Raw genomic sequence first — 24,111 nt, 5'->3', positions numbered from 1 at the left:
TGTCTCTACTTTTGTGTATGCTGGGAAAACGCCATGATGAAGCATTACAATAAAAATTTTAAAAATCCCTTGGATGTGTAAAAGTGTTGTTATGATAAGGACAAGCTTATGTCTATCAGTTTATTTTTTAAATAAATTATTTACAGCCAGTGGTACTGCATTATCAGTAGTGAGGTACCTCTGTACCCCAGAGGCAGAGCAGCTGGGCAGCAAATTGGAAAATTGGCTGAGGTCATACATCTGGTCCTTTTCTTTTCTCTGATTCCCTCCTCATATGAACCCGTCCCTCCCCAACATCCTCTCTCCCCACCCCACTCGGTTGGTGTGGGGCACATCTTAGGTGGTGACCATTTGGAATTCCTTTGATGGTCCTGTTGACAGTATTGAGGTCACCAAATAGAACACAGTCAAGCTCCTTGGAAGAAAAGCTATGACAAGCCTAGACAGTGTATTAAGAAGCAGAGACATTACTTTGCCAACAAAGGTCTGTCTAGTTAAAGCTATGGTTTTTCCAGTAGCCATGTATGGATGCAAGAGTTGGACCATAACGAAGGTTGAACGCCAGTGAATTGATGCTTTTGAACTGTGGTGTTGGAGAAGACTCTCGAGAGTCCCTTGAGCTGCAAGGAGATCCAACCAGCCCATCCTAAAGGAGATCAGTCCTGGGTGTTCATTGGAAGGACTGATGCTAAAGCTGAAACTCCAATACTTTGGCCACATCATGTGAAGAGTTGACTCATTGGAAAAGACTCTGATGCTGGGAAAGATTAAGGGCAGGAGGAAAAGGGGACAACAGAGGATGAGATGGTTGGAAGGTATCACTGACTCAATGGACATGACTTTGAGCAAGCTCCAGGAGATGGTGAAGGACAGGGAAGCCTGCTTTGCTGCAGTTCCTGGGGTTGCAAAGAGTAGGACAGGACTGAACGACTGAACAACAACAGCAAAGTGCCCTGGAATTAGCATAAGAGTCGGCATTGAGGAGTAGATCACCACATGTTCTATGGGAGAAAAGAGCCTAAACTGCAATGATAAGCAGGCAGGAATTTGCTGTACGACACAGGGAGCTCAAACTCGGCGCTCTGTGACAACCTAGAAGGGTGGGATAGGGTGGGAGGGAGGTTCAAGATGGAGGAGACATATGTATGCCAATGGCTGACTCATGTTGATGTATGGCAGAAACCAACACAATATTGTAAAGCAATTATCCTTCAATTAAAAATAAATTTTTAAAAAATTTGATGGTAACAGCTATGTTTCCTAGCACTAGACTAAGTGCTTTACCACATCTCAATCCATCCTTTCAGCAACACAGAGAGGAAAAAGTTAGTAAACCCATTTCACAGGTGAGAATACAGAGGCAGAGAAATTAGCCAAGTTCACATGGCTAAGACGTGGAGGGCCCTTGACTGGACTCTCTGACTTCACTGCCTACATCACCTCCCATCATGAGTTTGGGTTGAATGGCTTGAGAATGCTGGGGGATAGAGGTGTGACACTTGAAAGAAGCAAGCTCTCTGGGATGGGGTAAGACTTGAACACATTGCCCAGCACTTGGTAGGAGGTGCCCAGTAGATATTTGTGAACTGGATTCTCAACGGACTTTCAGACACAGGATGCGGGTGGGTGGGAGTCTTCAGTGAGTTGGGGTCCACAGTCTGGGCCTCCATGCACTCTTGAATATACCATGGCAGTAAACCACATAGACGGGTCACAGGTGTATGGCGAGTCCTTGAGCATTTCCTGCCCTGAGTGGTCAGGGAGCAGCAGCCTCACCATTCCTGGGAGCTTGTCAGAAATCCTGATCTCGGCTCCACTCCAGACCTACAGGCTCAGAACCCGTGCACTAACCAGCCTCCCAGATGACACGTGCAAAGGCCTGGCTCAGCAACCTCCCACAGCAGAGGTGTCAGCTGTCATCCTGGGCATCCCCGGGCAACTGGGGACAATTCCTTTTCCCTGTTTGAGGCTGAGGCAGGCTAAGACCATGTGCAGCCTAATCTCCTCCCGCTGGAAAGACCCGTCTGAATGGGAGTGGGACATCTCAGTTGTCAGCATTTCCAGGAAGTTCAAGCCCCCGTGTACCCCCCATGTGACCCTGTCTGTCTCAGGGCTCAGGAACTTGGAGGGTGTGACAGGCGCACTTCCTCACAGTGTGACCAGGCAGTGACAAATGCACCACATGGAAGGAAATTAGTGAATAATCCTCGCATACTCTGCACTGAGTCATGTTGGCCTTCCTTGGGGATGTGCTCCAGCTGATTAGACTTGCGGCTTCTGTTTCTTTGTTCAGAGTATACTGCTAACGAACACCTTAGAGAGTGTCCCACAGAACATAAGTATTGGGGACAGCAGATCAGGTGGTTCCCGACCTGGAGGTAATTTATAAAGAAATAGTAATATACTGTTAGCACCTTTGGTCACAAAGAGAAAATAAAGGACAAGTAAAATGCTTCTGTCAACACAGACTATACAGTAATGATTTGACAATTACTAGGGACAGAAACCGAAGAAGGCAATGGCACCCCACTCCAGTACTCTTGCCTGGAAAATCCCATGGAGGGAGGAACCTGGTGGGCTGCAGTCCATGGGGTTGCTAAGAGTCAGACACAACTGAGCGACTTCACTTTCACTTTTCACTTTCATGCATTGGAGAAGGAAATGGCAACACACTCCAGTGTTCTTGCCTGGAGAATCCCAGGGACGGGGGAGCCTGGTGGGCTGCCATCTATGGGGTCGTACAGAGTCGGACACAACTGAAGCGACTTAGCAGCAGCAGCAGGGACAGAAACTACTCAACAGGAACTCCAGGGACCCTCCCCCGACCCACCCCCCTGCAAGCTCCCTTGCCTCTCCCACACTGCCCTCTCCCATTTGCTCTGGGCTCAGTGTAGAGTGTCATCTATAGTGACTGATGGTGGCCAGCCCTGCCCACTGCTTGAGTTCCTACAACTGGCATCTCTGTGTGGTTTGCCCATTCGATCCTCATGGCAGTGCCCTGAGTTAGTATTATGACCCTACTTTACAGATGAGGAAATTGAGGTTAAGTTGCCCACAGTCACATGTCCAGAAAGTATTAGAGGAATATAGATTTGACAGGGTTCTAAAGTTCAAGTCTCTCCTTCCACTACTGGCTACTTCAAGCTCCCCTGGCTCCCTGGGGAGTTTCAGGGGCAGGATATGCAAAGAATGGAGGAGAGGGTGGCTGTCGATTCCACTTACGTGTCCCTCTGGTGCCAGGTCCCAGACTCCAGCTGCCCTGCACAAAGAGGAGAAAAGGGGACCCTCCCCAGTTCTCAGAGAATTAGCTAAGCCCATGAAGTTTGGGGGATGGTGTAAACCCCTTTTTAGAATGGACTGTTTACTGATTCTGTTTGGAAACAGAGATGAGGTAACTTAATAGAGCACTTTTGCTTTGAAACCCAGATGACAAGTACTGACCATCTGCTCTCGGGACCTGAGAGCCAGACAATAAGGGCATAGAAAGATGGACAGGACGGCCAAAGGAAGCAAGGCCAACGAGTTGATTCAAGTTTCAACCACCCTATTTACATCTGAGACAACTCTTCAGAGGAGAGATGATCCAAACCCAGACCCACAAATGTTTCAGAGCACACTGTTCTGTCTCCCCACCAGGATACCAGAAACTGAGTCTGCTATACTTCTTTCAAGGTAGAGCTCCCCAGGTAGATCCTTGCTCAGCATCCCAAATGTGAGCCCTCCTGACATGAATCCTCTCCTTCACCTCTCTCCAGGGCTCTCCTCTTGCCTGGCCCATCTCTCCCTGCTCCCTTCCCAGGGTGTCTTCCAAACCTCTCCTCCATCCAATCTTCTCTAAACTCCTCTTTCCTGCCCTGATATCAGTGTTCTCAAACTTGCCTGATCATCATAAGAATCACCTGGGAAATTTGACCATGCAGATTCCTAGCTCCTTCCCCTAGAGATCTGGATTAGAAAGATCCAGGTGGAGACCAGGAGACCCCATGTTTAACAAAATCTCATGTGTCCTTTTGATCAGGCACATTTGGGAAACCTTGACTGTCCTCCCCCTGTTTATGCTAGAGCTGGCTACAGTCCTCAAAACCGCCCACTCCTGTCCTGTGATAACACCTCTGAGGCCCAAAGGACACGACCTCTCAGCCCCAGCAACCTGCACCTGTGCTTCATTTCCTCTGCCATCTACCATCTTGTTTCTCTCCTTCCTTTCACCAAAGGCTCTGCAGTTGTCTCTGCCCCAGGCCTTCCAGTGAAATTGCTCTCCCTGAGGCTGACAATGATTTACAACGTACATGATCCAGTGGACACGATTCAGACATTGTGTAATTGAACTTTTTGCTAAGCAGACATTCATGACTACTCCATTTTTCATGAATCTTTCTACTCCCTTGACCTCTGAGACACCATTTTCCCCTGATTCTCTTCCCACATCTTCCGCAGTTCCCAGTCAGTCTTCTTTGCTGGTCCTGTTTCTCCAGCCACCTTGAAAGTGGATGTGGCCAGGTCCCGAGCTCAGCCTACTCTTTCTGGTCATCACGTGCACTTTCATAGTCTTAATGCAACCTGCTTCTTGTGCCTGTGAAGTGCTGATTATGGCATGGACAGTTCAAAATTCAGTTCAATATAGCACTTCCCAAACCTAACTAACCAAAAAGCCGGGGCCTCCTCCTTTTGTATTTTCATGTGTCAGGATGATACTTCCATTCATCTGGTTGCCCAAGCTAGAACCCTGGAAGACATCCTGGTATTCATTTCTCTCCATCCGCACACCCCCACAATACACAGCCAACCACTCACCGAGTTCTGAGGATTTCATGCCTAACTAGTCCTCAGATTCATGCCCTCCTCTCCTTCTCCCCATCATGTCTCCAGTCAAGGTCCTCACTCTCTCTCACCTGGGCATCACCTCCCGGCTGGTCTCTCTCCTTTCCATCCTGCCCTCTTCCAGTCAGTCTTCCACTCAGTCACCTGAGTGACATATCTAAAATACAGCCTCATCCCATCTCTCCATCACGTAAAGCCCCTCAGGAGCTTCTCGTCACCCACAAGTTGAAGTCCAAACTATCCAGGATGGCTCTCCTGAACTCATCGGTTTATTCCATGCCTCCATGTCAATGCTCACAATTTCGTCCTTCCTTTATGTAACCAGCTTTCATCCCACCCTCTGCTCTCATCCCACCCTCTGCTCTCAGCCCAGGCATCGTCAAACTTTTTGGTTCTGTTTGGCAGGGTTAGTGATCCTTGAAAGTATTCCTCTAACACTCTATGCTTACCAGATTACATTGGCAAACTCAACTGCTAACTGTGGAAAGAAAGTTTGAGGATAGTTTTATAGGTTTACAACCTCCCTCCAGCCCTAGTTGTTACCATAGTAACTGAGAGCTGGCTCTTCCTTGCACCTGTGAATGTGTCTGAAGCCAACCTTCTCCTCCCACTGCCTCTCAGAGTGAAGCAGGAGGACCACCCAGGAGTCAGCCCACCTTTATCCCTGCTCCTTAAAGAGAGTGGCCTCTCCTGGCTATTGGCAAAGTTTCCAGAAACTTGGCTTTGAACCATTCATGGCTAACAGGTGGTCCAGATATTCTGGCAGGGACCATGAGTATAAAGTAGAGGAAGATGGAATCATAAAACACCATGTTTTCAGAGCACCTTAAACCCTAAGGGCCAGGTCACTGGTGAGGGAATACTGTGATTATGTATGCTGGGAGTATCCTGCCAACATACCTGCCCTCCTCAGGAATCCTGAGATGTCAGAGTAAGCCTTTAGGAGGTCTATTTACAAGCCAATCTGCTGGCCCTCTGGGAAGAAAAGTGAAGAGGCTGGACCAATGCTGGAATTCTCAGAGCTCCAGAGCGTACTCCCTTGAACACAGTGGAGGCGGATGCTGACTTCAACTTCTGCAGAAGCTCCTTGAATAAGCAGGGGATTCACACTGTTACGGGAGACGGGGTATATAATACTGCTGGGCCTTGAGTGCCGAATAATGTCAGAGAGAAGAGTGTTGAATTGGAGTCTGTGGAGCCCTTCAAGTGTCCTCTGGCCTGGCCCTACTCAGGGGTCACAGCTCCTTCCACAGAGGGGGCTGGAAAAGCTGACAGTGCCAGTCTCTCTTTTGCAGCCTGTCAAAAGCCAGCCATGCTAAGGGGAGGGTTACAGCAGAGTCAGGAGCAATGAGTTCAGAGGAGGCAACAGAAGCAGCATGGCCAATCCAGATCATTAAAGCAGAGCATGGAAAATAGGGCTGCCATGTGCAGTTGTGCAGGCTGTTCACAAGGTTGCTCAGATGAAGCCGTAAATGAGGCCTGAAATCCAGCCTGTGCACCCACTTGCCAAGTTGTGTGTCCTGGTATAGAACGACATTTTCTTAGACAAGGAGGTCCTTGTTTTTAGCTTGCAAAAACGGTTTGTTTGGGATTGCAGCAGCCCTAATGGAGAAGACATTGATAACAGTAGTGAAACAGCTTAGGTGATGGCCAGAATAACTCAGGACCTGGCAGAAATGATAAGAGTTTGGTATATTCATGACTGTGGCCCTAGCCACCGAAACTCTAATGTACCATTCCTGAGCAGGCTGGAGAACACCTGGTAAAGAGAGGTTTGGGGAGCCCAAGGGACCCTCCTAGTGGGGGGCTCAGAATTTCAGCCCACTGAGATATTGCCCAGCCTCATGGTTGTGTCCTTCTCCTTGTCACCCCCTCCCCATCACCCCACTCCTTCCTACCCATCTCCAGTCATCCAAGGCCCCCATGGCCAGGGGAAAGATCAGCATATTCAGACTGTGGCCCCCACCACCTAAACCCTAATGCCCCATTCCTGAGCAGGCTGGAGGACACCTGGTAAAGACAGGCAGTCTCCTGAACTCCACCTGTGACCACTTCTTTCTGCTGTTAGTGGAGCCCTCGACTGGAGACAAGGCCACCAGCTTGTGACTGAACGCCAAAAGTGAGAAGGGGTTGCTGAGTTTCCCACTTTGTTCCTCTCTTGTTTACAGCTTTACCTTAACAGCATCTACTTTTGGTTCTCACTCCATGGTACTCCCCATGGTAACCTGCCAGGGGAACTTACAGGATTACAGCCTCATTCTGAAAGCTAACAGCACACAACGTAAGAGAGCCTGGGGGTTGCCTCCTGCCTTTTCGTCTTGGGACAGAAGGAGACACGCAAGTTAAGGAGCCTCTTGGGCACAGATGTGGAGAGGAGGCTAGAGTAGGGGAATTAGTTTTTCTGCACCTCTAGCTTTTTGATGCTGTGCATACATGGTCATATTTAATTCTCCAACAACCCTATAAAATAAATATCATCTCCATTTATAGATGAAGAAACTTTGCTTCAGACAGAAGAAATCACCCTGGCCAGCTAGGAATCTCTAGGGATCCAATCTGAATTTCCTGGTCTGTCTGACTCTGACACGTGGGTGTTTTTTTTTTTCACCCATAGTATGTCACCTGCAAAGATCCTCCCTTGAGGAGAGAGAAATTCAAAATAGGGAAAAGGAACTGAAATAAGCTTGAGGAGTTTTGCTTTAGCAACTAAAGCATATCCCCCTAGGATTTCCTTCCCATTCATAATTTCAGAACATTCTCAGGGGACATTTCATTTCTTGCTTCTTCCCCATGACAAGGATTTTTACATAGGTAAAATCATTGCATTAAAGCCATACCTTGTGAGGGGGAGGAGTGGATAGAATTCTTGAGTTAATTACATGTGAGCCAACAAGGAAGAAATTTCTTTACCTCCAGCTAGCTTCTCAACCCACTGCTCAGTCAAAACATCATTTCTTAGGGAACAATTGCCAAAACCCACAGTTGAGTTAATAAAATGTGAGAGCAGGAAGGGGCTGTAAAGAGTAATAGCCATGTTTACTGAGAGCTTATTATGTAACAGCCAAGCACTGTTCCAGGGACATTACGTAGAGACCCATTTAATCCTCAGAGTACAAACAAGGAAACCGAGACCCAGAGAGGTGTCAGCGCTTGCCCAAAGTCTCCCAGCTCTTATGATGAGGCCTTGGAATCAAACGCACACAGCCTGGTTCCTACAGGCTGCCCTACCTCCAAAGACTGTTTCTTCTCGCTGCCCTCAACCTCATTTCAGGGGTGAAGAAACAAGCCCAAGTGCAGAGCCAGGCAAGATGCTGGATCTTCTGAGGGAGAACCAGGGCTCATGCCACCAACCAGGGGCTCTGAGCACCCAGGACTTCAGCTGTATGCTAACTGCACTTCACTCAGCTCAGATTTAGATCCCACATAGTGCTCCGAACCATAAAATTCTTAAATGTCTATTATCTGTCCAACATCTGTACTGCACTTGAGCATCCCTGATGGGCTCACGGAAAGCTAAATATTGCTCCCCTCTCCCCTGCTCAGCAGCCGGATATAAACAGAAGCCAGGAGGGATGGTGGCACTTCCCACATCCAGTGGGGCTAGGCAACGACTCAAAGAGTCTCCTGCAAGGCCAGCAAATATTTTGATAATCTTTCCCCTACAGGATCCTCCTGTGGAGAACAAATGGACACAGTCGGGAGCAATCTTCTCAGCAGATTCCACAGGAAGTTACGTCGGTGGAGGGGATTTTGATGCTCAGGACTTTTGGGAAGGGAAGCAGCCTCGGAGGCAAGGGTGTGGGGGGCTGGTGGTGGACAGCAATCAGGGGGAGGCAGACAGAGTGGTGGGTACTAGGGCAGCCTTCAGAGTCAGTTTCAGACTTGGGCTTGAGGACAGGTCCTGCCACTAGAGGTTGTGTGACCTCACAGATTGCTCTGCCCCTCTCTGGTCCACAGCGTCCCTGTGTAAAATGGAGATGCCAAGAGCACTCACATCCTAGACAGGCCCTTGAGAATTAGACACAATAACGGGGAAGAGTCAAGCACGGGGCCTGGCCCTTGCAGGTGCTGAAGAACCATAAAAATAACTGGCCTCGTGGGATCCTTCACATTCTTTGAAAGAAGCTCATAGGATGTGTTGTCCACGGTCACTAGGGCCCTTTACGGAGCTTCCCTTAGGGGGCCTGACCCAAAATATGCCTTTCAGAGCAGAGGAAGATCCCTGAGTGACAGGCGACCCCTTGGCCACAAGTTCCCACCACTGGAATAAAAGAAACTCGAAGGCCCATCCCTGATGGCCACTATCTCCCACATATGTGTCTGGTCAGGTAGGCAATAGGAAAGCCCCACAGATTCCATGCATGAGACACGTCTTCACAAAAAGATTTTTTAAAATGAACAGTTATAAGAAACAACATAATATAAAGCCATTCACAAAAATGATGCGGTACAGACTGGGCAGCACAGGGCAGAGTGTGGTTGGGCAGGACCATGGTGGGGGTAGGGGGGTGGGGTGGGGGGCGGGTACCTATTTGACATTAGTGACCTGTTTTGCTCCACTCATGCCCATGTTCTGGGCCAGCCCCCAGGGCTTCTTTCCAAAGATGCATTTGCCTCTCTTTTCTGTGTCTACTGGCCCTGCAGGACAGGGACACAGAGGGCTGCCCTGGAGGCCAACATTCTCCTGGTGACTCACCAAGCAGGTAGTGGGTGTCTGAGGCAAAAGAACCACTTCCTGTGTTGCTGAGCCACTAGTCATCTAACTGATATCTGCCCCCATCGCCGTCTTCTCCTCTGAGAGCAGCCGAGTCACTGGCAGGGGCAGGGTGGGACCTGACCCAGGAAAGGGGCTGGGTGAAGATCCCAGAAAAGGCACGAACCTGTGGTTTGGGGTGGGGCGAGCAGTAGACACACCACTTTATCCACAAAAGGAGCCTCACCTTCCTAAAGGTATCGACCCATCCACCTGAATCTGGGCAGAAACACTGTCATGGTGGAGAGTCTTAGGGCCAAAACACATGCCTTGTGCACATCCCACCCCCACGCACATCCACGCCCACACAACACACACAGCCTTGTGCACATCCCATCCCCACGCACATCCACGCCCACATACCCATGTCACTGTGACAGATGCCTTCCTGAAGCTGAACCCAGGCTAATGCTTCCTTCACACTGTCCAAGCATCCTGTTTGATGGTATAGGAGGCAAGTAGGAAAGTATGAGTCTAGATAGAGTGGTGTATGCAAGAAGGTTGAGGGATGGGACAGATTTTATGTAGGGAGGGAGAATGTTGCAAGAAATCCAAGCACATGGGCCAGAAAGTCTTGAAAAACAACTGCAGTTTAACGGTCTCCCCTTTGTGCTGTCAACTTATCAGCTCAGGCCTGAGGGCAGGGGAGGGCATGGCCAGCTTCTTAAAGCCAGCGGACCTGGTTCTCGGACCCAGCACCTGGTTTTGAGCAATGAAAGTAGCCCCTGTGGCCACCAGGCCCTCCAGAAGCCCATGGAGTTTCCAGGTTCAGGCCCAGATCCTGCCTGATGGAGCAATGATGTGCCCTGTCCATGATTTGACTCTGCAGCTTCAGCTGTAGTGTTCCCTTGGAGGCAGCCACGGGCCACGATGCTTCTTCAAGACGGAAGTCAGATCACAGCCTGGGCCCTCTCTGGAAACCTCACACCAGCCAGTGGCATGGAACTGGGCTGGTTCCAGCCCTACCAGAAGCCCTGGGCATCATATTTCAGCACTTCTGCTCTAGCTACTCCCACAGGAAGGAGAGGGTCTGCTCCCGTCTTGTTTCTAATTTCAAGAATACTGCAGTCCCCTTGGGAATCCTCACCTTTTCATTAGAGTCACAGTGGCAGCTACCCATGCACTTCAGAGGCTTTAGGGCTGATTGCCATCAAGCCCAGAGCCTTGGTCTCTGCAAAGCAAACAGGCCCAGGGCTCCGAGAAGCATCCTGCTCTTTGTGGTCCAGGGCTGGCCGCTGACGCCGGCGCCAGACAGAAGAACTCACAGGTGTGCCTGCCATAGCAGCTTAGAAGTGATGAAGAAGTGGAATTTTGGTCAGGTCAAGCCGTCCTCTACTTACTAGAGGCAGGGGAGGTTACACATGCAATCTTGTGGTGAGGGATCTTATTTAGAGAGATAAAGAATACATTCATAAAATAAGAAAACTACTTTTAAAAATTATTCATTTTTTAAAGGTCAGTTTTGCATGTGTGTATATGAGTGCACATGCTGGGGACTTTTTAAAAAGGTGAACACCTACACACACTTTCCTATTATATGTACATATAATGATAATACATACTACATTTATATAATGCATTATGGTTTACAAAGTACTTTTATATGTGCATTCATTCATTCATTCAACAAAACTTCATGAGCCCCAACAAAGAACCAGACACTTTTCCTTGGCATGTAGCGACATAGCAGTAACAAGGCAAGACCCCCACTTTCACTGAGTGCACGCTCTAGTTGGGGAATCAGACCATAAACAGCAGGCAAGGGACTAGCAAGGTAATTTCAGGGAGCGATGAATGCTCAGAAGGTCATGAAGTTAGGTAAGGCCAGCACTATACTGTCCAGTATGGCAGCCATTAATTACATGTGGTTATTTACATTTAAGTCCAAACTGATTAGAATGAAATTAAATTAAATATTCAGTTCTCCAGTTCACACTAGCCACATTTCAAGTCCTGGAGAGCCACATGAGGATAGCAGCTAGTGGTACAGATACAGAACATTTCCATCATTGCAGTTATGCCCACTGCTGCTAAGTCACTTCAGTCACATCCAACTCTGTGCAACCCCATAGACAGCAGCCCACCAGGCTCCCCCATCCCTGGGATTCTCCAGGCAAGAACACTGGAGTGGGTTGCCATTTCATTTTCCAATGCATGAACGTGAAAAGTGAAAGTGAAGTCGCTCAGTCGTGTCCAACCCTCAGCGACCCCATGGACTGCAGCCTTCCAGGCTCCTCCGTCCATGGCATTTTGCAGGCAAGAGTAGTGCAGTGGTGTGCCATTGCCTTCTCCAGGAATGCCCACAGGACAGCAATAAACTTGAGTGACTGGGCTGATTTCGTCTGGGTGGTCAGGGAAGCCTTCTCTGAGGAGGTACCTTGAGTTGAAACCCCCAAATGAGAACTAATAGCCCACAGACCTGGGTGGGGGTGGAGCAGTGGGCAGAGAGTTCCAGGCAAAGGTCCAAACGTTGGAGTGAGTTTGGCAAATTCAAGGAACAGAAAGGAGGTGGGTGGGACGGAGTGTAATGGGCTGGAGGGTGGGGAGAATGGAGAATAGTGAGGTCAAAAGTAATAATACAAACAGCTGGTGGCCACTGAGTGTGTGCCAGGCATCCATGAGGTCGGTTCTATTAGCCTCCTTTCACAGATGATAACACAGACACAGAGAAGTAGACACATTAGCAAAAGTCACACAACTTCTGAGGGGCTGGGGCTGGGATTTGCACTGGGCAGCATGGCCGTGGGGCGCTCAGCCTCTCCACAGAGACTTGGGCTGGTTAGGAACTCCCTGAGAGGGGTTGGGACCCTACCTGGGGGTCATGGGAAGTCATCACAAGTTCTTAGGGCAGGACAGTGACTTGATTTATTGCTTCTTTGAGCACTTGGTCTGCTCATAGCAAAGAGAATAGACTGCAGAGGGGTTTACTGCATCAATCCAGAGATACCGTCACTGTGTCTGCAACTAGGATGGCAGCAATTCTTTGTATCTTTTAAAGCCTAGTGAACACTGCACTTATTTTTTTGGGAGGGTGTTTATCTTCAAGGACTTGGTCATAAAAAATAATGCTTCATTTCAAAAAACCCAGAACACATTAGACACACCCCAATAATCATTTAGCAGTAGGAGAGCCAGTTTTTGCAAGTCTTCCCTAATTCCACTTAAAGATTCTTTCCTGTATTCTTTAGATTGTTGTCAATTAAGCCAACCATCTTCCTAAACAGGGAAGTTGGTCCTGGCTCCACCAGGGTTGCTGCTACAGATAGGAGAAGAAGGTGGAGTCTTGCCTTGGGTGGGAACTCAAGGTGTGGGGTTCGTGTGTGACAGATGACCTTATAAAGTCTTTACTGTATTTGTTACAATATTGCTTCTGTTTTATGTTTTGATTTTTTGGCCCCCACGGCATGTGGATCTTAGATCCTCAACCAGGGATAGAACCCACACCCCCTGCATTAGAAGGTGAAGTCTTAACCATTGGACTATCAGGGAAAACCCCCCTATTGCTTCCTCTTTCTCTTCTCAGAAGAGATGGGATTAAGGGGAGCATGAGGGGTCAACTTGTATTTCCCTTCCAGCCACAGTTGCCTTCTGAGGCCCAGAGTGTGGTGGCCCATTTGGGGCACAGTTGAGGTCTAGGTCACAGCCCTGTGATTCCCCATACCTAAGACCCTTTCTCCTGTGTCAGTTTGGCTAAGTTCTCAGCAGCTCCCCTTCTTTATCCCTAAAATGAAGATCAGTTCAGTCCAGTCACTCAGTTATGTCTGACTCTTTGCAACCCCATGAATTGCAGCACGCCAGTCCTCCCTGTCCAACACCAACTCCTGGAGTTCACTCAAACTCACATCCATCAAGTCAGTGACGCCATCCAGCCATCTCATCCTCTGTCGTCCCCTTCTCCTCCTGCCCCCAATCCCTCCCAGCATCAGAGTCTTTTCCAATGAGTCAACTCTTCGCATGAGGTGGCCAAAGTACTGGAGTTTCAGCTTTAGCATCATTCCTTCCAAAGAACACCCAGGACTGGTCTCCTTTAGATTGGACTGGTTGGATCTCCTTGCAGTCCAAGGGACTCTTAAGAGTCTTCTCCAACACCACAGTTCAAAAGCATCAGTTCTTCATTATTGCTAAATATTGTTCTATCTCACAGTGCTGTTGTAGAATGAAACAAGTAGAATTAAAGAAGTAAAACAGAACAACTATCCTTGCTGGCTATGACATCAGATGATCATCACTGGCAAGGAGAGGATAGGAGAAAATGTGGCCAAAGCCCAAAGCCCAGTCTCAAGGTGATGATGACTAAGGATCCAGAATCACCCAGGAAACAACCGCCCCGGAGCCTCCGTGGGTGAGTCAGGATATTCTCCTACACTCCAGACGCTGCCCCAGAGGCTGCTTCCTAGGCTGGACTGACACCTCCCCGTAGCCCAGGCCATAGTTCTGCTGGCTCAGCGCTGCCAGTGCTCTGGGGCAGAGTGGCAGCCACCGGGCTCCTTCCTACCTTGCCTGTGCCCTTCTCCCTGGCTGGGTCTGGTCAGGAGCAGCTGCTCCTTAGCTTTCTCGGTCTGGTGCGGGGACGGTCACATGGCGCAGGCGAGGCCAGGCCGCTTGCTTTGTTCTGCCGGAGGATGACTGCCGCAGGTAGCAAGCTGGGGGGACCCGGGTCTGCGGTCTCTCCTGAGGGCACCTCTCCAGGCTGCTGGGCTCGCACGGCTCATGCCACCCCAATGCCTCTTTGCATGTGGTCTCAACAGCTGATATCATTCTAAGTAACAGTGACTCACAGGACAGCAGTTCCTTTTTTTTTTTTTTCCAGAACCACTTTATATAGATTGAGCCTTTCTGCCAGGTAAAGAAGGTCTTGACCTTTCAGTAGAAGTAGAGGGAGGCCAGTAAAATGTGATTAGCAGCTAAACCGAGTTTGAAACTGGCTCTACCACTTACTTTGGGACAAATTACTTAATCTCAGGTTCTTCATCTGTAAAATGGGGATAGGCTGTGACTGACACGTAGTAAGTACTTAAATAGGTGTTTAAAAAGTATATTTCAATAACAGGGGATTGATTATATAAAGTCAATATAATGGAATACCACACAGTATTCTAAATCTCTATTATAAAAGAACTGTGAACTATATTCATGATCTATTACTAAGTGAAATGACAGACACTAAGAAAACCTCAGTATACCATTATTATTGAGAAGAAAATAAATCTATATATAGTGAAAAATATAGTGAACATACATATACTAAAAGGGTGCTTTCTTATCTTAAAATATGAGTGTTCTGTGTGTTATTTTAGTAATAAAAGTAATTAGAAAACAATAGAAATTATTCAGTAGTTACAACAACACTTATTCAAACATAGTAGATGTACATAATCCAGAATAAGTTATCATGCTTTAAAATGCTGATCATGGTACTAATAGTGATTCTGACAGTTCCCTAGCCCAGTTCATTCAAAGTTGAGGCTGAGACATGACCACCACCACATGCTTTAATGATTAGCAAAGTGTTACCATCAAAAAGGAAAAAATAATAACATCTCACACTTATCCATGTCTATAAATACTATTTTCCTTCTGGGAATAGCAATAATAAAAACTGACCGTACCAACACAGCCAGATTTAAATCTTACCTACGCAACAGGTGACCAACTCACATAAATAACATAAACAAAGAAGGAAATTGCAGTATGTAGACACAGTGAATTGAGCATGCTTTGCAAGGTGGCTCGAGAAGGGAGAACTGCATGAGTAGACAGGATGGGGTGGGGTGGGGTGGGGGAGCATTCCTCCAGCCATTGAGTCAGAGGTTTCAAGAAGGAAACGGAACTTCGGGGCCTGCTAAAATAAAGGAAGCAGATAAGCATCTCTTTTTACTGCTCACTTGTGTAGAACTTGCATGGAGAAAAGAATAAGAACTACTCCCTGAACCGTGACCTTCAGCAATGAGCTGCCTTCTCGGCTCTGTCCCCAAGTCACTTCTCACCCTGCTCCAGGGGCTTTCAAAACAATGAAAATCCCCAGACAAGCTGGATTTGGGCTCTGACGGATGGGACTAATGCGAAAGTGAACCCTCTGTGTGTCAAAGGACAGGCAGCAGGATGACTCCAAAGACCATCTTAACGTCACTTCCAAGACCTGGCTGTATCCAGTCCCCCAGGAACACTTGCAGTTTCACACGTTCCCTGCCCGAGCCCAACCAACACTGGGTCCTGGGCAAGCTGTCATGATGTCTTTCATTTCCACATTTCTAGCTCATAAATTTTCTTACCTAGCATCTGATTACTCTCAGGAGGTGTAAAGAACTGTGAAAAAAGCAAAATGCTAGTTTCTGAAATCATGCTGGCTAAATGAAACTTCTGACAGACAGAAACCTGTTTCAAGACTCACACAGACTTAGAGAATGAACTTATGGTTGCCAGGAGGAAGGATGGGGCAAGGGGAGGGATAGTTAGGGAGTTTGGAACGGACATGTACCCCTGCTATATTTAAAATAGATAACCAACAAGGACTTACACTATGGCACATGGAACTCCACTCATTGTTATGTGGCAGCCTGGATGGAAGGGGCATTTAGGAGAGAACGGATACATGTGTATGTATCGATGAGTCCCTTTGCTATTCACCTGAAATTATCACAACATTTTTAATCAACTATGTGTGCCTGCTAAGTCACTTCAGTTGTGTCTGACTCTTTGTAACCCTTGGACTGTTACCCTCCAGGCTCCTCTGTTCACGGGATTCTCCAGGCAAGAATACTGGAGTGCATCGCCATGCCCTCCTCCAGGAAATCTTCCTGACTCAGGGATCGAACTTGAGTCTCTTACATCTCCTGCATTGGCAGGAGGGTTCTTTACCACTAGCCATCTGGGAAGCCTGTTAATTGACTATACCCCAATACAAAATAAAAAGTTTATCTTTTTTAAAAAAGAAACTTGTTTCAGTTCCCTCTTCTATCTTTGCAATGTCACCACCATAAAGTCCCTTGGGTAACTTACTTTATTCACAGACCATGTTGAAACCCACATGAGAAAGATCATTGCAGTAATCCTTTAAACACCTGAACTAGCTGGAATTACTTCTTTCCAAGAAAACATGGGGTCCTGGGACTGTACTGGCTCCTCCCAGGGCTGTGCCCAGAGCACAGGCAGGAGAGACTGGCAGGCTGTTCTATTTTTCAGTGAGAGCTGGCAGTGATTACAACACCCAAATAGATGCTCTCTGTTGATGTTTGTGGAGGATCAGCTTTTAAGCTTATTAAAACAGGGGTCAGGAGAACTGATTGCACATTTGGAGAAGAAAAGGAAAAGAATCACTAGGAGGAGAGAGACAATCACCTGAGAAAAAGTCCTCCTTGTGTTTAGAGAAAAGGGAGGCTGGGGAGCCCGCATGAAGTCAGAGCTTTTTCCTTCCAAGAGCAGCTGGTTCAAAGCCAGGGAGAAGGAAGGGATGAGGGCTGTCACAGGCTTCCTGAGGGCCCCCGACTGGGAGGCACATGAGGTAACACCAGGCCTTCCCCAAGGTGAGGCTGTTTTCCTTGTCCTTTCAGCAGGACCTGCTTTCTGACCCGGAGAGTTGGAGAGGCCACGCTGATTTACAGCCGCCTCTCTTTCCCCTTCTTTCTGATCCTCCCAGTCTGTGGTCTGTTCAAAGCACGCTCAAGGGAAACAGAGACCAATGAATCTGCCTAACCGGAAAGTGGTTTTGAGCCGGCACCAGTGCTGTGACACACACTTTGTCTTAAAACGGGTCCCTTGCGCTTCAGTGGAGCGCGGCTGTGTCTGTGCCGGTGTTTGCAGAGGCTCCCAGAGCCCAGAGCCCACTCCCTCTGTGGGGTCCTCCCAATTCCCCCCAGAACAGCAAGGAGGAGGGAGGGGAGAACTTCTTGGACTAGAGATGGAAAGAGGGAAAAGAAGACAACTTCGATGGAAAAACAGTTGTATTTTTTAAAAAATTCTATGTATCATTTACAATTTTAGATTGGTGGAAAAAAATTATCTGGTCAACTAACCCTTCTTTGTAAGGACTGGAGTTTTGCTCCTCTACCATTATCTTGGTAGAATTTATTTCCTTGATGGAACAGCATATAATTCTTTCACATCTCTATTTCAAATACATACTTTTTAAAATAAGAAAAAAGATGTTACCTTTCCAGAATTAAGTCACAAAATAAATAGATCTGCTCAGTGCTATATTTTCTTTGCTTTCCTTCTGCAAAGCTGTTTTAGGGAACACGTGTATCTTTAGATTTCTTTTCACTGATGAAAAAAAAGGTTAGGCTGGCTGAACCAAATCCACAAGGGAATGAAATAAGATTCCAGGAGCTTCAGTATTTTCAAAACAGTACAGATCCACTGCTGGTGGGACAGGGTGTAGAAGAGTTAGAGGTTGAAAGTCAAGAGAGGCTGGCCAAGAGATGGCCCCTTTCCTTGCATGTCATTGCGCCTACTGCAGGGACCATCCGGGAAGCCAGGCAGGCACAGCCATGCTGTGCCTGGAGCAGCTTTCTCCTCATGGCTCTGGTTTTTGTCACTTCTTCCTTTGCCCTTTGAAGGGGACTTCTGAGTGGGGAGAACTAAAACCCCAAATCACTCATTTGGAGGGACCTTATCCTGGCAGGGCTGATTGGAAAACTCGGTGCAGAATCTCGAGAGTCCACCGAGCTCTGCCTCTGCCCCTCGGCTGTAAATCATCACTCTTCCCTAGCGGATGGCTGCTACAGCTGACAGCATTCCCCCAAAGTGCGACCCCGAGTGACGGCCATGAGCTCAAATCCCTGAACCCTGACTGTGTTCCAGCTCGGCATTAGCTGCTGCCCCTGATTCCACTCACCTCCCTCTACTCTCCTCTGCTTATCTTCCATTGAAGTGACCATTCCACTCCTTGAATCCTTAACACATACAGTCTCATGCCTGAGTTTTTCAGGTTTCTGAACACCAGTGTCTCTAAGAGCCTCCTGCTGCTAAGTTGCTGCTAAGTCGCTTCAGTAGTGTCTGACTCTGTGCGACCCCATAGATGGCAGCCTACCAGGCTCCCCCGTCCCTGGGATTCTCCAGGCAAGAACACTGGAGTGGGTTGCCATTTCCTTCTCCAATGCATAAAAGTGAAAAGTGAAAGTGAAGTCGCTCAGTCGACTTAGTGATCCCATGGATTGCAGCCCACGAGGCTCCTCCGTCCATGGGATTTCCCAGGCAAGAATACTGGAGTGGGGTGCCATACTCCCGTTTTATGCTTTTAACTCTCTTTATGCAATCATTTTGCAGACTCCCTAGGCTTCTCTGGTGGCTCAGATGGTAAAGAATGTGCCCGAAATGTGAGAGAGCTGGGTTTAATCCGTGGATCAGGAAGATTCCCTGGAGAAGGGAATGGCTACCCACTCCAGTATTCTTGGCTGGAGAATTCCATGGACAGAGGAGCCTGGTGGGCTACAGTCCATGGGGTTGCAGAGCCAGAGACGACTGAACGACTAGGCTTCTCTGTGGCGTCTCCTCCCTCTTTTCTTCTCCATCCTTGCCCCTCTCCTGACACTGCCCTTCCCTCTCTTCAGCCATTTCCCTTTTCCTCTCTGGCTCCTCCTCCTTCTTGCCCCTTTTCTTTTTCACACTCTTTCTTTTCTCCCATCCTCCTCTGCTGCCCACCATTGGCCCCACCACATCACTGACCCCCAGGGTACCTGGATGAGCATCACAAGGAGACAAGGTGCAGCCCCTCCTAAGGATGGCTAACTTGGCTTCTCAGGGGTTTTCCCCAACTCTAATGGTTACAATTCATAATGAAGGCCAAATGAGGACAGGACTCCTCACAGCTGTATTGCTATTCTCTTTATCTCATTTGTCTAAGAACCTCGACTTCCTTGGTCCCCCAGAGAATGGCCACCTAATCATCCAGTTTCTTGTTGTCCCTAAAGGAAACTTCTTAGTAAGATGCCCAAGGCCACCCTGACAGCTCTGGTCTCCACTGATCTTCCACTCTCATACGTTTGCTCTTTGAACTCCTAGCACTCCTTCAGTTTCTCAAATGTGCTATATACCCTCCTGCCTTAGGACCTTCAGTCTCACTATTCCCTCTGCTTGGAACATTCCACCTCCTCCCCCTGCTTTGTCTAGTTAACTCGTTTTGTTAGCTATCTGTGGCTGTGTAACAAATTACCCCCAAACCTACTGGCTTAAAACAGCAAACACTTTTTATCTCACAATCTCTACGTGTCAGGAGTCTGGGAGCAGCTTAGCTAGATGGTTCCAGGTCAGGGTCTCTCAAGAGGCTCCATCCAAGGGGTCAGCATGGGCCCCCATCTCTGGAGCTGGAGGGTGCCTCCCCAGCTTTTTTACTTGGCACTTGGGAGACCTCAGTGCCTCTCAAGCTGTTGGTGACCTGAGTTCCTTGCTGCTTGGCCTCTCCATGGGCTGCCTGAGTGCCTTTAGCATGTGAAAGCCTGCTTTTCCCAAAAATTAATGATCAGAAAGAGAGAAGGGACCCAGAACAGTAGCTATAGTCTTTTGTAGCCTAATCTTAGAAGGGACACAGCATGTTTTCTGCCATATGCTATTGATCGAGCAGACCAACCCTGGCACAGTATGGGAGGAGACAACGCATAGTCTAAAAACCAGGAGGTGGGAGTCACTGGGGTTCTTTGTGGGGGCTAGCTAAATGATCACTTCCTTTCCCTTGATATGTATTTGTACGGTTTTGTGATTAAAGTTTATAGTCCATCGGACCATAAGCTTTTTGAGAATATGTATCTATTTTGCTCATGTATCAATCAGCCTTTGCTATAAAACAAACTACCTGAAAACTTAGTGGCTTTTAAAGTGTTCATTTATTATTTCTAAAGTGTCTATGGGTCATCAGAGTTCTGCTGACCTGGACCAGGCTCTGCTGATCCACTTGCACTTGTTCATGCGTCTGGCATCAGCTGTTAGCTGGGTTAGCTGGGCATGATGGACCTGAAATAGCCTCCCACCTCTAGTGTCTGGCAGGTGACAGGCCATTGGCTGGGACAATGAAAGTGGTGGGAGTGACACCATACCTTTTCCAGATCCAGGCCCATGAATGGGCCTGTGTTTCTTATTATTCAGCAGGCTAGGTGGGTGTGTTTGCATGGTAGCTCTAGGGTTTCAAGAACACAAGGCCTCTTGAAAGATCTGGAAAAGGTATGGTGTCACTCCCACCACTTTCTATTGGTCAAGGAAAGTCGCAAGCCCAGGGCAGATCCAAAAATGGAGAAACACACAACCTTTTAAGGGAAGAGACGAAAAGTCACACTGCAAAGGGGCTTGGATGATGGGAAGCAGAGAATGCTGCCATTTTTGTAGACACTCTTCCATGGTACACCAGAACCTGGCACCCACTGTGTGACCCCAGGCAAGTTTCCCTTTACCAAACTGAACTCCATTTTCTTTTGGGGGCTTCCCCAGGTGGCTCATTGGTAAAGAATCTGCTTGCCAAGCAGGAGACGCCAGTGCAATCCCTGGGTCAGGAAGATCCCCTGGAGCAGGAACTGCCAACCCACTCCAGTATTCTTGCTGGGAGAATCCCATGGACAGAAGAGACTGGCGGGGTACAGGGGTCACAAAAGAGTCAGATACAGCTTAGCCACTAAATAACAACAACATTTCAGAATTGCCATAGGATTCAAGTGCAATTGGACACACGAGTGCTGAACCTGGTGGCAGGCCCGGAATAAACGTCATCCCCCTCCCTTTACCCTAATGCCCTGCATCACCTTGACATCTGGCCTCGCCAGCCCCAGTCCTGGCTCACCCACCCTGTCCCAGGAAAGCTACATCTCTGCATCTCTTGCCCATAATTAGTGGCATCAGCATGAGCACACCTAAACTCCAAGTAGCAGTGCAATTCCTGCTGCTACAGATGGGCAGGAAGACCACCAGTCAGAGGCGATTTTTGCCACTGCCTGGCTCAGTTCTCTAATCCTGAGACCCAGAGGATCTTCCTCTGTGCCTCTCAGGTGTCTGGAGGCTCAGCTGCCTTCTGGTTTGCCCTCCAGCCATGTGCTTGCTGCTTAGATCTACTTTGTAATCTTCTAGACATTTCTTCTTCCCAGGTTGGCTGCCTTATCTCTACATCCTTCCCTTTCCTTTTTTACATCTCCTTCATCCCCTCTATGCCTCCTCTAACTCCAAACCTATCTTTTTTTTGAGCTTTTTCCATCTGTCAGGCCATATGCTATGTACTTTTTCTAACTGCCTCAGGATTTCTTACACCAACCCTATGGCATAAGAACTGTTACTACTATTTCCTTGATGAAGAGACTGAGGCTCAAACAGTTCACATAACTTGCTCCACCATGTGATGGGTGGTAGGCCCAGGCTGAAACCTGAGTTCTGATCCCAAAGCTTTTAGCCTCTCCCCAGCCTTATACGCTCCATCCTCTTGTTGCCTAGTTGTGCATTCTGTGGCAGCGTCCCGCTAGAACGTTTCTTCTCCTGTGTGGCTGGTCTGTGCGTTATCAGTGTTTTGTGAAAAATTCCCACCTTCCTGGATTTCCCTGGTGGTACAGTGGATAAGAATCTGCCTACCAATGTAGGGTACACAGTTTCAGTCCCTGGTCCGGGAAGATTCCACATGCTGTGGAGCAACTAAGCCTGTACGCCATAACCACTGCGCCTGCAGTCTAGAGCCTGTGCTTTGCAACAAGAAAAGCCACTGCAATGAGAAGCCCACACACTGCAGCTAGAGAGTAGCCTCTGCTCTCCACAACTAGAAAAAGCCTGCTCACGGCAATGAAGAACCAGCACAAACAACACCACCAATAATAAACTAATTTTTTAAAAAAGAAAATAGCCACACAAAAAGATTTACCACCTTTCTCCTCAACTCTTCATCCTCCTTTTCCCTAGGGCAGCGCAGTTCGACAGAACTTTCTATAGTGATGGAGATGTTCTCCGCATGGTCTATTATGGTAGCCATTAGACACGTGGCTTTTCAGAATTTTTGATATGTACCTAGTATAACTGAGAAATTGCATTTTGAATCTTATTTAACTGTAATCAAGTTAACTTAAAATAGTCATGGGTGGCTAATGACTGTATACGCCAACTCTAGGGTCTCATCTTGGTGAAGGGAGGATGGGGAGTCAGGGTGGAGAAAGGATGGGGAGAGAAGACTTCTGATGAAGCCACAGGGCTATTTTCTCTTGAATATTGAACTAAGACTAAATTCACATAAGGAAAACTCATTTAATGATGTCCAGATTCCTGGTTCAGGTCAGCAAGAATGCTTGGGCCTAGGAATTATTTTGAGGCTCTTGGGTGAGACAGACTTCCTCTGCAACACTCAGACTGAAACCAACTCATCCAAGTGTAGAGAAAGAGTGAGAAATTACTGCCGTGAAGTGTCCGTCAGTGTGTGCTAGGGAACTCAACACTGAGTCAATCTAATTTTTGGCCTGCTGTTTGCAATTCTACAGAGCCTCCCAATCTATAGACTTAAATGCAGATTTTAAAAAGGATACAGAAACTGAAGTGCTATTTTTTTTTTTTTTAATCAAGACAGCTTCCAGGCCTTCTACCCAAAGAGACTTCCAAAATGGTTTAGAAGGGCATGGCAACCCACTCCAGTATTATTGCCTGGAGAATTTCATGGACAGAGGATGCTGGTGGGCTACAGTCCATGGAGTCGCAAAGAGTCAGACACGACTGAGTGACTAATACTATAATGAGACTTTAAAGATGAACAAATTTCTATTGGAAAAATCTGCTCAGTTCTGGAAGCAAAACAGTCATTCTCTAACCCATTTATTCACCCAGCTTTTAATCTACCACCCACAAATATTGTGAGTTCATAGCAAGTTCTAAAGTGCAGGTAGAGAAGGCAGAGTTTAAAAAATGAGAAAGAAAAATAACTTTCATAGATTCAACTTTTTAATTTCAAAAGTAAATAGGTTAAGTTTCTTGCTAGTAACCCAAAGAATATGGTGTTATTAAGTCCATGTTCTTAGTATCTTTTATCAGGTATTTTTTTAATCTGTTCATTTATTGATCAAATATTGTCCAGTCTCTTTAATGCACAGACTGTCCATTTAGTTATTGCCACAAGAATTTTGAGGTTATAAAGCACTTAAATTGTACTGTTATTAGAGAAGTTACCTCAGTAAACTGCAGTTTATCTTTTCACACTTCTCTCTGGAGTGGGGGTCCTTGAGGGCTAGCACATGGTCACATTGACTGCAGTGTCCTCACTCCCTAGAACACCAGCTGGAGCATGGTGGGCACTGGTTAAAAGTTCCTTGAAGGAACATTAAACCATAGAAATGTGGCATTTGGCTGGATCCATGATCTGCACAGCCAGCGGTCTGTCTCTAGCATGGGAGTCAAAATCGCAAAGGAATCTGAAGTACCTTGCACTGAGATCAGCCTGCCACGAACTCCCTGAATCCCTCCTTTCCTCAGTTACGTTTTCAGTCTCTACAGTCTCAAAGGATAAGAAATTGTTTAAGAGCAACAGGATCGTCTTTCTTTCCTTTTTTTATCCACTCTCTTTCTGTCTCTCTCTCTTTCTGGGCATATGTTCTGAAACC

The 24,111-nt window shown here is 47.5% G+C and overlaps 1 protein-coding gene across 3 annotated transcripts in view; it reads right to left on the bottom strand.

Moving 5' to 3' along the window:
• Positions 1–24,111, bottom strand: part of BCAR3 (BCAR3 adaptor protein, NSP family member) — a 221,810-nt gene that overhangs the window by 139,386 nt on the left and 58,313 nt on the right. Inside the window, exon 1 of one of the 3 annotated variants that reach the window (XM_005204270.5) lies at positions 14,070–14,294. The gene's annotated coding sequence lies outside the window, so the exon portion shown is untranslated. 3 annotated transcript variants of the gene reach the window in all.

Source organism: Bos taurus, chromosome 3 (assembly GCF_002263795.3).
Source record: "Bos taurus isolate L1 Dominette 01449 registration number 42190680 breed Hereford chromosome 3, ARS-UCD2.0, whole genome shotgun sequence".
NCBI classification, from domain to species: Eukaryota; Metazoa; Chordata; class Mammalia; order Artiodactyla; family Bovidae; genus Bos; species Bos taurus.
Note: the sequence above shows the minus strand (reverse complement) of the source record. Positions and strands in the feature narration are given on the sequence as shown.